Below are 13,293 nucleotides of genomic sequence, written 5' to 3'. Positions count from 1 at the left end.
GATCTTCCTGATCCAGAGATTGAACCCATGTCTCCTGCATTGGCAGGTGGATTCTTCACCACTGAGCTGCCAGGGAAGCCCCTGGGAAAGGAGGGAAGTAGTCTAAAATCCTGAGGACAGTTGGGGAAGGACCGCTGGCTTTTTTCTCTTGCCCTCTTCCTTCCCCAAAGAGCAAACACCATCAGGACACAGCATAAAGTCAGATGACAAATGACACCCTAGGGGGCAATATTTACAGTCTCTATCACAAGTAAAGTGATGGCATATAAAGAGCTCTTTGAGAAGAAAAAGAGCAAAAACCCAACAGAAAAATAGGTAAAGGACACGAGCAGATAGTTTTAGGATAAAGAAAGGCAAATGGCTCTTTAACACGTGAAACTGTGTTCAGTGTCATAAGCAATCAGAGAAATGCATATTAATACTTCACTGAACTATCGTTTCTCACTTACGAAATTAACGATTCAATCTGAGGCCGGGCTGGCTGGTGCGCTGTTGTGAGAGTGCAAAACAGAGGGGAAGTTGGCAGCCTAACCAAGTGGCATAGGTACTGGATTGGTCAAAAAGCTCATTTGAGTTTTTTGTACTATCTCACGGAAAAATCCGAATGAACTTTTTTGCCAATCCAGTAGTTATCCTTTATCAATAGTTATCCAAATGACCCGACACTGTCATTCCAGGAATCTACCCTGCAGACAGAACTGAACAAATAAGTACATGGTTACTCACTGTGGCATTATTTGTCAAAGCGAAAAATAGGAAGAACCCGAACACCCATCAAAAGGGGGCTGGTTGACTAAACTCTGGTATGTGCAAGTAGTGAATACCAGGCAGGTCTAAAAAAGAACGAGGAAAAATCCCTATGAATACATGTATATTGATTTCTAGGGTATATTGTTAAGTGAAGAAAGCAGGAGGCTGAACAGAATATATATTACCTTCTGTGTAAGAAAGGGACTTCCCTGGTGGCTCAGACCATAAAGCATCTGCCTACAATGCAGGAGACCCAGGTTCAATCCCTGGGTCGGGAGGACCTCTTGGAGAAGGAAATGGCAGCCCACTCCAGTACTCTTGCCTGGAAAATCTCATGGATGGAGGAACCTGGTAGGCTACAGTCCATGGCGTCACAAAGAGTCAGACATGACTTCACTTTCACTTCACTTTCTGTGTAAGAAAGAAATGAAAATAATAATTGGACATTGTTTGCAAAACAGAAACTAGAGAAAATAATTACATATTCAGTGGGGATGGGCTGCTGATGAACAGGGTGAAAAAGATAAAGATGCTAGCAAGCCTTTTGCTGAGTATGTCATCTCGTGTAGTTTTAACTTTAAATATATTTGGCTGTGCCAGGTCTTAGCTGTGGCACATGGGCCCTTCAGTCTTTGGTGTGGCATGCACGATCTATAGCTGTGGGGTGTGAACTATTAGTTGTGGCATCTAGTTCTCTGAGCAGGGATCGAATCTGCGCCCCCTGCATTGAGAGCAACTGAAAGTTAAAACATTCAGTTTTAACTTTTTGAATGTTTTATGTGTGTGAAAGCAGAATTACTAGTAGATAAAAGGAAAAACTACCCTCTAAAGCTGAACAGAAACAGATAAACCTAACTCCATGCTAAATTTATAATATTACTTCATGGAGAAAGTAATTATTTCAAACAACTTTTAAACATAATATTCTGACTAGAGTATGATATGTTTTAAGGAGTAAAACAACTGGAAAAAATTCAGAATTTTGCTTAGTAGGCTTATTGTTGGAAGTAATAATAGCACTGTAATTTTGAAACTTTCATTTTTATAAAATAAAGCAAAAAATAAAATATACTAATTTTATTAGGAACCAAGGTTTTTAACATAAGAGAAAAAAGATACAAATATATAAAAAATAAAAGAAATTAGAAAAAACTTGCACTACTAAATATGCATTAAAAATTATAATATAGATGCTTGTTCTTTAACATTTTATTTTCTATTTTGACACCCCAGTGGTGATGAGCATTGCTAGTGCCCAGATCTTGGTTCCTAAATATTATGGTGCCTTGGAGCTCACCTGAGGCCAGCTCTGGAGCAGGAAAAATATGAAATGAGTCTGGAATATCGTCTGTGTCATAAAGCAAGGTGTTACTCAAAGATGAATGGAAGTTATGCCAAAAGAACATAGAAGCCAACTGAAAGGCCTTCTTCTGAACAAATGTGGCCCAATTTGAGCCAAATCACAAAAATAATTATGGTCATTAATTGTGACCCTAAGAATTAAAAAGAGTCCTGAGCTTTCCTGGTGGTCCAGTGGAAGTTCAGGGAATTTAGATCCCCATGCTGCATGGCCAAAAAAACAAAACACTTCCAATGTGATGCCATTGAACTCGAAGTTGAGAAGACCTTCTCATAAACGGGTCTCACAGACCCACGCGAGCCGGCTGCAGCACACTCCTGCCGTCCAGCCGGACAAAGGGCTGGAGCAGACAGGACACCTCCTGATTTCTCAGGAGGTAAGGCAGGGCTGGTGGTTGGAACATTTGTTTTTGTTGTTCAGTGGCTCAGTCACGTCCGACTCTTTGTGACCCCATTAACTGCAGCACAACAGGCTTCCCTGTCCTTCACTGTCTCCCAGAGTTTGCTCAAAATCATGTGCATTGAGTCGATGATGCCATCCAACCATCTCGTCTTCTGTCTCCCCCTTCTCCTCCTGCCCTCAATCTTTCCCAGCACGATAGTAATTTCCAGCGAGTCGGCTCTTCGAGTTAGGTGGCCAAAGTGTTGGAGCTTCAGCTTCAACATCAGTCCTTCCAATAAGTATTCAGAGTCGGAACCTGGACCTCAGGAAAGAAGGCACGTATCAGCTAAGATGTAGGATAAATGAGCCTCCCAGCTGGAGCTAGGCCCCTCCACTGCTGGAAACTAGTTCAGTTTTCACTGTGTTCCCTGAGGGTTCCACTGTCTCCAAGCTGGATGCCCCCACCTCCAGACGGCTGCTCACCATCCCCAGACTGTCCGTAGCACACCATCTTTCCCAATAGTCCATCTTTGCTCAAGGCTCTTGGGCTCTCCACTTCACCACCCAGAGTCTGAACTTGTCTGCCTAGGCGTTCTCTCCTTGCTCCACTTCATTTCTCACACCAGTCCAGTGTTCATCCTCCCCTCACTGCCACACAAATACAACCTATATACTCTACTCCTGCAAATTCTCACTAATATTTTCCTGGCTTGGAATGTCCTGCTCTTTCCTGTCTAAATTCTACAAGTCTGTAAATTCTGGTTCCAGACTCACACATTCCAGGAATCCCTCCCTGACTGCTCTAGCTCACAACTGACTTCCTTCTTCTTTATTCTCACCTTCACTGCAAGGATTGCTTCCGCTTATCATCCCCTCCACCACTACTTCCAGTGCCTTCATCACTTCCACCATCCTAGTTCCTTGTATTCACTAGCACCACTATTCATCACGACCACCATCACCCTCTCCTCTACCTTTATCTTCGTCTCCTACATCACCTATACCATCACTGGTTCTCTACTTCCACACCACTTTCATGCTTCCACCACCAATGCGTTATCACCTTCACTATCACTTCCTCCAGCACAATTATCATCACCCCCAATTTTACTTCCATGGAGTCCACTTCCTTCATCACCTCCAGGCTGCTCCATGATCTTCACTACCACTTCCACTGTCGCTGCCTTCATCATCGTCACCCCCATCTTCTCCATCATCACTTCCATGGCTTATTCTCACTCATCAACTCCGCTGTTATGACCACTGCTGTTTATCTCTTTGACTTCTATCCTTAGCACCTCCTCCTCATTATTATCAGATTTTTCTTAATTGTCTCCATGTCCCTACCTTTGACACTGAACATAGAAATCTCCAATCTGGCCCTTGCCCATAAATGTTATCTGTATAAAAATGAGCCTCATTCTGTTGAGATTAAGGAGAACTGTATAAAGAAAGTCAAGTCAGATTTTGCTCAGTCCCATGGACAAGGACATTCCCAGGCCTTCTTGGGCACTAGAGCTTGGCACATATGTGAGTAGTGGGGGAAAAGAACATATGTTCAGTTCAGAGGGTGGCGCCACATGCTCAGTAGCTCCCGCTCTGAGTCCTGTGCCCTGTCATTATCAGAACCAGGGTTCCCTGGGCTTGAGGTCAGGGATGCAGGGAGCAGGAGCAGCGCCAAGCCTGCTGGGATGAGTGGTCAGTCCAGCCCAACCATCGGTCTGCCCTGTCTGCAGGCTTGCTGGGAAAGCATGCTGGTGCTCCAAGACTCCAACCTCAGGTGGTTAGGCATAAGTGCCAAACATCCCTAGCTTCCCTTAATAATCACTGTGACTCTCCCACCCCTGAAATTATCAAAACCCTCCTTGAACCAATTCTTGTTTGCCTCCCTGCCATCTCTAGGGTGGATTAATTCCAGATGTTTGCAGCTTCCTGGGCAAAGTACTGCTTCCTGTTTTTTTTTTTTTTCCTTTCCCCCAAAGCATCCCTTCCCAAGCTTCTTGGGGATACGCACTGCTTCTACCATTTTGAAATGCTGAACCTTCTCCATATTTTTCACGACGTGAACACTTTCTCTCTTCTTCTCGATGCTCCTGAGAATGAACCAGACAAATAAGTAAATATATTTGCAGTCTAGGTTCCTGGATGCTCTGATAGGCTTAATCAATCTTTCCCCTTGTGTAATCATGCCTTTATCACTGCGGAATGGGAGTGCGTCGACCCTGGCTCTGTATCACGAAACTCATACTGTCAGGTACCCATCCAGTACCCGTGTATGTGCCTTCAGGGTAAATTCAGAAGAGGAGCAGGTTATAACATTCTCTTTCAGATTTGGCCTCTCTCACTGTCTGTTTCCCTCTCTTAGCCCCCTGCCATCTGTTGAAAAATCACAGCTCTGTGCCTTTGCACTTGAAGCTTCTCCTCTTGGAAAGCCCTTCCTGCTCTTCCTCCTCTGGCTCAAGACCCAGCTCAGGCTCTGGGTCCCTAGAAGGCTTCCTTGATACTCTAGGGAGAGCCAGATGCCTTCCACTGGGCTCTCCAAGCCCCCTGCTCTCCCTCAATTAGAGCGTTCATCACACTCCACTGTAACTGTCAGGTTAGGTACCCCCATCAGGCTGCATTATTTTCCCCCTAAACTGAGATCTTCACAAGGGGCTGGGGCATGGCTCCATCTCTGACTTGAAATAGCTCATACTGTTGGTTTGAGATCTCTCCTGTAAGAAGTTCCTTGAATTCTGTTTGTGACCTATGAACCTTATTAAGTCAGCTCATAAAAGAGGCTTGAGGATGAGAAAATTCATCCTTCTACAGAAGAGAGGTTACCGTTTAGAACAAACAGAGGAGGAGTGCAGTTGGGGCTTGGATGGATCAGGACACAGTGCAGACATTGGGATACAGTGAGGTTCAGGACCGGCTGCCTCTCTCGGGTAGGGGGCTTCTGGGTTCCCGTGCTTCCTCAGACTCACTTCCTGTTTTTGAAAGCATGCTTTTTGCTCTGCGATGATCTAAGTTTCACTAGCCCAGTCAGCATGCATGTGTGCTAAGTTGCTCAGTCGCGTCCGACTCTCTGTGACCCTATGGACTATAGCCCTCCAGGCTCCTCTGTCCATGGGATTTTCCTGGCAAGAATCTTGGAGTGGGTTGGCATTTTCTCCTCCAGGGGATCTTCCCAACCCAGGGATCGAATCTGCATCTCTTGCGTCTCCTGGATTGGCAGGCAAGTTCTTTACCATCAGCGCCACCTGGGAAGCCCCAACCCAGCCAGACAGGTTCATTATTTAACAGCTGTTTTGAAGCCCTAGCTCACATCTTTCCTGGACTTTCAATATGACATTTTAAATAGTCTGTGGCTTCCTGTGGCCTATTTACTTTTAAAGCAGAAAAATGTTCTATTTATTTCTATTTTTCCCTAACAATATTTTCCAATAGTTCCTCTTACTAAAAATGACAGATTTTTTTTTTTTTTTTTTTTTGGTTCTTCCCCTATCACCAAGAAGTAGAGTTTAATCAAGTGTGTGTGTTGAGGTGAGAGGTTTACCCAAATATTTCCTGTGTAAGAGCCAGGTGACTTAGGACCAAGCTCCGTGTGTGTCCTTTTCCTGCGGTTCTAAAGCTATAGTGTCTACCCCAGGAAATGCTTGAGAATCTCCTTGTCAAACATCTCTTCCGTTCTGTGTTTGGATGAGGTTTTCTGCTTTCAGAAAAGATGTCAGGTTGGGTGTGCACCATCACTGTGGGTGGATGGGTGTTCCTGGCCCAGGGGTTTCCAGGGTTCCCACCCTGGCAGGGTGTGTGGGAGGAGAGGAGCTGACCGGTGTAGATGGGCTTTGAGGTGGCTGAAGGTCCAGCTCTTGAGAAGCAGAATCAGCTTCACTGTGGGCTTGGGACAAGTGAACTTTATCTCAGTGTTCAAGAGTCTCATTGGGTGGTGGGTGCCTACTCATGACACATAAAAGGGAGACATTTCCCCTCAAAGATTTCACTCTCCCTGGTCTCTCTGGCAGAGCCTTTCCTATCCTTTCCCACAGGGTACTAAAATTCTGTCTAACAAGGGCCAAGGTCAGGGATTCCCTGGTGGCTCAGTGGTAAAGAATCCACCAATGCAAGAGACAAGGGTTCAATCTCTAGGTTGGGGAGATCCCCTGGAGAAGGAAATGGCAACCCACTCCAGTGTTCTTGCCTGGAGAATCCCGTGGACAGAGGAGCCTGGCCAGCTACAGTCCTTGGGGTCTCAAAGAGTCGGACACAACTTAACAACTAAGCAACAATGTCAGGGCACAGGTTGGGAGACTGTTGCTCTCAAGCTTGTATACAGCTTGACAGGGCTCCCTTAGCTAGCTCAGATCAGGCCCGCCACCAGCCCCCCACCCCCCACCCCGCTTCCAGGTTTATCATCTAAGCAGAGTTCTTTTGGTACCACGTGCTTTTACTCCCTGTTGTCATCAGTCTCTTCTCTGAACAAAGCAGTGCAGTGCAGTCTTCCACGTATTCCTTTCTGGTGCTCTGTGTCCTTTCAAACCTAAGGCTACGGACTTCCTTGCTGGTCCGGTGGTTAAAAATCGTCTCCCAATGCAGGAGACGTGGGTTCCATCCCTGATTGGGGAACTAAGATCCCACATGCAGTGGGGCAACTAGAAAACCTTTGAGCTGCAACTACTGAGCCTGTGGGCTCTTGACCCCATGTCCTGCAACTTGAGAAGCATGCATGCTTCAGCGAGAAGCCACAACAAAGACCCAGCACAACCAAAACAAAAAACAGAAATGCAAAACAAAACAAAAATCCCTAAGACTAAAGTCACTTAGAAGACATTTCTATTTTATACTTTAAAGTATGCTGGGTATTGTGAATAAATCTGCTGTAGACATTTTTTTTTTCATGTCTTTTTGGTGAACATTTGTACTGCTCTCTGTTGGTGGGATCACTGAGTCATAGAGTGCTATTCACCTTTAGTAGATTCTACCAAATGATTTTCGAAAGCAGCTGAACCGACTTACTCTCCCACTAGCGCTGCCTGAGTGTTACGCTTCTCCACGCGTTCCCCAACACTTGGAGTTATCCATTTTTAAAACTTTAGTCTGGTGGGTATGTAGCAATGTCTCATTGGGTTATTGTTTACATTTCCCTGACAAGTAATGATGTTGGTTTGTTTTTTTCAAAGTAACCATTTTGGACATCTTTTTTAAAAAGTGTCTGTTCAAATGTTTTCCCTATTTTTTAACTGAGTTGTTTCTCTCCTTATCACTGACTTGTGGCATTTCAAAAGTAGACATTCTAAATAAGACTACTTTGTCAGTATATGTATTGCAAACGTCTCTCAGTTTTTGGCTTATCTATTTGCTTTCTTTCTAAAAAGATTTTTTTTTTTTGATGAGGACCATTTTTTAACGTCTTTACTGAATTTGTTACAATATTGCTTCTGTTTTAGTTTTTTGGCCATGAGGCATGTGGGATGATAGTTCCCGGGCCAAGGATCAAACCCACACCCCCTGCACTGGAAGGTGAAGTCTTAACCACTGGGCCACCAGGGAAGTTCCCTCTATTTGCTTTCTTAATAGTGTCTTTTGATGAACAGGTTATTAATTTTAATGAGTCCCAGAATGTGGGAACTCCTAGAGACCTAAATCATGTAGCTCTAGAAACAATCTTAGAACTCATTTTGCTGAGCCATCTCGTTTTATAGAAGAACCAATTAGAGCTGACAAGAAAGAGGACTGTAAAAATGAAAACTTGGATTAAACTCTTTATTCCTAAAAGCTAAAGGAGTTCTGGGCTTCCCAGGTGGTGCAGTGGTAAAGCCTCTGCCTGCCAGTGCAGGAGATGCTAGAGACGTAGGTTGGATCCTTGGGTCGGGACGATCCCCTCGAGTAGAAAGTGGCACGCATCTCCAGTATTCTTGCCTGGAAAATTCCATGGGCAGAAGAGCCTGGCTGGCTACAGTCCATGGGGCTGCAAAGAGTCAGATATGACTAAGCATACACACACACACACACATACACACAAAGGAGTTCTATGATCATCATTATTATCTTTGTCAACAAGGCCGCTAAGATTTCACAGACTTACTACATGGCAGGAACTATCTAATTAATCACCACGTAGGTGGTTAATTCATCCACCCAGCTGATCTTTCACCTGGTCTCTCTCATGCATATCATGCCTTCAGCAAGAAGCAAGCACATCCTGAAGTTGACAGTTGACAGAACATGCTCTCCTGCTCTAAGGCACAACCTCAGGGCTGGAGTAGAAAGAACTCTGGTGGGAAAGTTTTGCTGCTAATGAATGTATTTAATTCAAATCTGTATTCCTCTTTGTTGTTGTTTAGTTGCTAAGTTGTGTCCATCTCTTTGTGACCCAATGGACTGTAGGCCACCAGGCTCCTCTGTCCATGGGATTTCCCAGGCAAGAATACTGGAGTGGGTTACCATGTCCTTCTTCAGGGGATCTTCCTGACTCAGGGATGGAACCCGTGTCTCCTGTATTGGCAGCCAGATTCTTTACTGCTGAGCCACAAAGGAAGGCCTGTATTCCTCTAGGAAGGATGAAAATACAAACTCAAAAAAAAAAAAAAAGCTAAGCCTGACCTAATTAATCCTCCCAACAAGCCTATGAGGAGGTAGCTAGTGTTAGTGTGTGGGACAGACGAAGAGTGCAGAGCTGGAGTGGGCCGAGGTCGCACAGCTGTATGTGCCTGACTCAGGGCTGCCCGAGGCTTCATAACCGGCCACTCTGTGCCCCTCCAGTGCTTCCATTTCTCAAACATGTGATTTCTGTAGGCTTCAGTGCTCACATGGTCTTTCAGTGGACCTGGCCCTCTGTTCCAGGAGGGCATGGGTCCACACAGCATCTTGAGGGTCCACCCCAGTCTGCTGTGGTCCTGAGGCTACGACCATATAGGAGCTACCTCCAGATGTGCAGATGTGAAGGGTCATCCCCAGAGTCTGTTCCCTTGTGTTCTCTCCAACTTTCTTTATCTCTGTCTGGGTCTCTGTCCTCTGTGTGGTGTTGGGCCAGTCCCCTTATGGATCTCAGCCATGAAGGGTGATGTGAGGCTGCGTTTTGTATGGACCCATGGAAGTCTTATGAGCAAGTGTGAAAACTGACTCACCTTCACACCAACCCACAGTTCTCTGCAACCCAGGGCCCCAGGAATCATGCCTCAGATTCTCTCAATCTTTCCCTATAGAGTGGAGACTTTAGAAGTGACATACTGAGAAGAAACCCTAAAATGACTCGAGATTCTTTTTCCGCCCTGCAGACCATGTGACCACATTTGTATGAGCGTATGAGCCCACACACATAAGTCAATGGGGCCAGAGCCATGGGGCTCCAGGATTGGGGCTGCCTTTGACCATAGAGGATGATCTGTGTGGTGGGATTTAATGGGGGAGGGGGGCTGGGAACTCACTTTCTTCTTGACTCCCTTGGCCCATCCCCTGGTGTCTCCTTCCCTGGTGGGGAGAGGTCATTGCTCTGTGTTGGGGACAGACATCTGTTGGGAGTCCTTCCTCCTGCCTGCAACTGGGCTATGTCTCCAGGAGGTATAATCCCAGGGGGTCCCAAGCCAAGTGCAAGGGACTGTTATTCCCACAGAATGAGGAAGAGCTGGCAGGACAGCCCAGAAACAGGGACTTTGACCACCTTGCTTCCTGAAACCCTAGGCCAGAGGCAACCTTCAGCAGCCTCCTAACTACCTGGCTTTCCTAGGGGAGGGGAAGAGGAAAAAAAAAGGAGAGAAAAAAGAATGAAGAGGAAATAGAGGAAAAAAATAAAGAGAAGGCTCCCTCTTTATCTGTCTCAATGGTGTGCCCATGTTGTCTTCAGGGCCCTCCCTTGAGGAAAACGTAGGGCTGGAGACCAGCAGATACCTCATCCCTAAAGAAGCGCTTGTGATTTTTCAGGGGCTGCTTCCAGACAGGGCCCCAGAAGGGGTCTGTTTTTAAATATAATCGTGGAGCTGACTTGAAATATTTGTAAAGTGCATTGGTGTCAAGAGTTAGGTCCTGTGCAGTCATAAATATAGGACACTGATTTATGTACTTGTTTGTTTCTCCAGCAAAGAAATGTCCCCTGCTGTGCTGGTCCCTGACAGCAGGCAGCAGAGGAGTCATGAACCCTACTCTCAAGTCCAAGGCATTGGGGAGGATTTCCAGCAGAGGTAGGCAAAAATGGGTGACATTCAGGGAGTGGAAATTGATGAGCTGGAAGAGGGGGGAAGAGCCAGGAGACAGGTAAGGAGACAAGACTCTTGTAGACCCAGTGGAGGGACCCCTGTTCTGCGTAACAGTTCTTCATTTGCATATGGTCTGTGGCAGCAGTTAGGTAGTTGGCTTGGCTTCCTAAGAGCAAGAATGCTGTGATGCGCCTTAGGGAGAAAATACACATACTAGATAAGCTTAGTTCAGGCATGAGTCATGGTGCTGTTGACTGTGAATTCGACGCTGATGAACCAACTATATTATTAAATAAGATGCCCTTAAACAGAAACACACATAAAACAGAGCTATGAATTGATGGTTGATGAAAATGTGACCAGAGGCTGGCAGGAGCCTAACCCTATATTCCCCCAGAGGAGCAATGTTTCAGTGTTTGCTAATTCAGTGTTTGCAGTGACTTATAGAACATTACCGCGACGAAGGAGAATTTTCTGCAGACCAAATGGCAAGAAATAGACTACGTCTATTAGAATTGACCAAGAGAAGAGAGGGGAGCGTGGGATGGAGCAGAGGCAGGACGGACAGCGGGAAGTGTCAAGGGGACGGGATTCTTGGGGCTGAACGAGGGGCCAGCAGCTGTGAGGCTGTGAGGAGGACAGCTGGGCCATCAGCACTTTCAGTCAGAGGTCAGGGCAAGGAGGAGGGACCCACGTAGAGAAATGCCTGAGCCCTGCAGGGATGCAGTGGGAGACGGGTCTCAGCTGGGATGGGGGTGGGGCAGGGTGCAGGTACACCTGGAAGGGAATTCTTTGACCAGGAGAACACCCCAACGTGCAGTGGGGGGTTTGGCCTTGAAGATGAGGAGTCATCCCTCCCTCCATGGCATGGGAGATGGAGTGGACAGGACTTTCTGATCAGCACCGGGCTTCCTGAACTTCAGGCACAGGCTACATACCTCCAGAACAAGCCCAGAACTGTCCTTGGAGCAGGGGAATCTGTCCTGGGCACCAAGCCCACCCTGTGGGCCAGCTGGCCAGAGATAAAGTCCGGAGCAGCGGGGCCTTAGCAGCCCAAGAAGAGGAGGCAGAATGTCAGGCTAAGACTGGGGACTTCAGGAGAGTGTCTGCCCTCTGCCCTGTGCTCCTAGGAGGGGCTGTGGACTGGAAGCCATAAAGATCCTTCCATTCAGAAACCATCCGCCCCAGGAAGACAGGCTGTGGTCAGAACTGACTTAGTCCTTACAATTGATCTGAAAGTCACCCACTCACACCTCATTATGTCACCCAGGCACACCTCATTATGTCAATGTTCGTTTGCACACAAATAACCTTTTATTGACACTAAAAAAACAAAACAAAACAAAACTATTAAGTCATAGGTTTTCAAACTGGAAAGTGCCTCCAGAAGTCCAGTTTCTTACTGGGAGCAAGTAAAATATTATTGTGCCCATGTGACTGTTTAGGAAGAGGGCACAGAGGCCCTTATAGATAATACAGAGCAGATGGAGACTAGAATGGGGCTTCCCAGGTGGCGCCAGTGGTAAAGAACCCTCCTGCCGACACAGGAGAGTCAAGAGATGTGGGTTCGAACCTTGGGTCAGGAAGATCCCCTGGAGGAGGGCATGGCAACCCACTCCAGTATTCTTGCCTGGAGAATCCCACGGACAGAGGAGCCCGGCAGGTTACAGTCCATAGGGCTGCACAGAGTTGGACATGACTGAAGCGACTTAGCATGCACGCATGGGGACTTGAATGCAGGTCCTGTCTCCCTAGCTTGACTCCCCGTCATGTGGTTTTGGGACTTGCCTTTCTCCATTAGATCCCTGTTTTCCTCCAACACATCTCAGTGTAAGGGAGCCATGTGCCTGCTGTGATGTGCACTCGCCTTTCTCTTCCTGCTCCTGATAACTTCGGCGCATCTGTCCCCCTTCCTGGCTCTCTGGTCCCAGGCCCTGACTCTCCCAGTCCTCTGCTCATCGGTTCGCTCTGTGGCCCCAGAGAAAAGTGTCTGTGAGGGTGAAGACACGGGTGGGCTGCCTTGCACAGCAGGGTTCTGTGGCTCCTTAAAAAACAAGGTTTGCTCTGTGTGCTGTGCCGTGGAGGCCAGCTGCTGGGGGAGAGCAAAGGAAAGAAAATCTGTTTCAGAAAGCCCAGGTGAAGGGAGCCAAGACAAATATGCCCAGCCAAGGGAGTGGGAGGCTGGAAGATTCCAGATGCAGAGGCTTCACTACACCACCAGGACTTGACCAAGGAGCTGCAGAGGCGGGAGGGAGAAGAAGATGCCAGGCAGGCTGTCTACCTGCTGCCCCCGGAGCCCAAGCAGGAGACGTTTTCCTGGGGACCGGCCCTTCGTGGGTGGAGGAACTGAGCAGGGTTCAACCAACAGTGCAAGCTTCACTCGGAACCCCAAGGCCCCACAATGGGAAGCAGGGGAAGGGGTGTGTGGACCACGCCCGATGTCATCCCAGGTGCTGACCAGCTAGGCCTTCTGCTTCCTGTCTCACTCATCCCACCCCCCGCCTGCCTCCCTCTATGTCACATGGCTCTTCTGTCAACAATGGCTGAGCAAGAGGGGCTGAGGGGCCAAGAGGATGTGTGGGTCCTTCCTTTAAGGCTGTTCTGGGAACCAAAGCTGGGCCTCATGGAAAT

The sequence above is a fragment of the Capricornis sumatraensis genome, chromosome 19 (assembly GCF_032405125.1).
Source record: "Capricornis sumatraensis isolate serow.1 chromosome 19, serow.2, whole genome shotgun sequence".
NCBI classification, from domain to species: Eukaryota; Metazoa; Chordata; class Mammalia; order Artiodactyla; family Bovidae; genus Capricornis; species Capricornis sumatraensis.
This window is presented reverse-complemented; position numbering follows the sequence as displayed.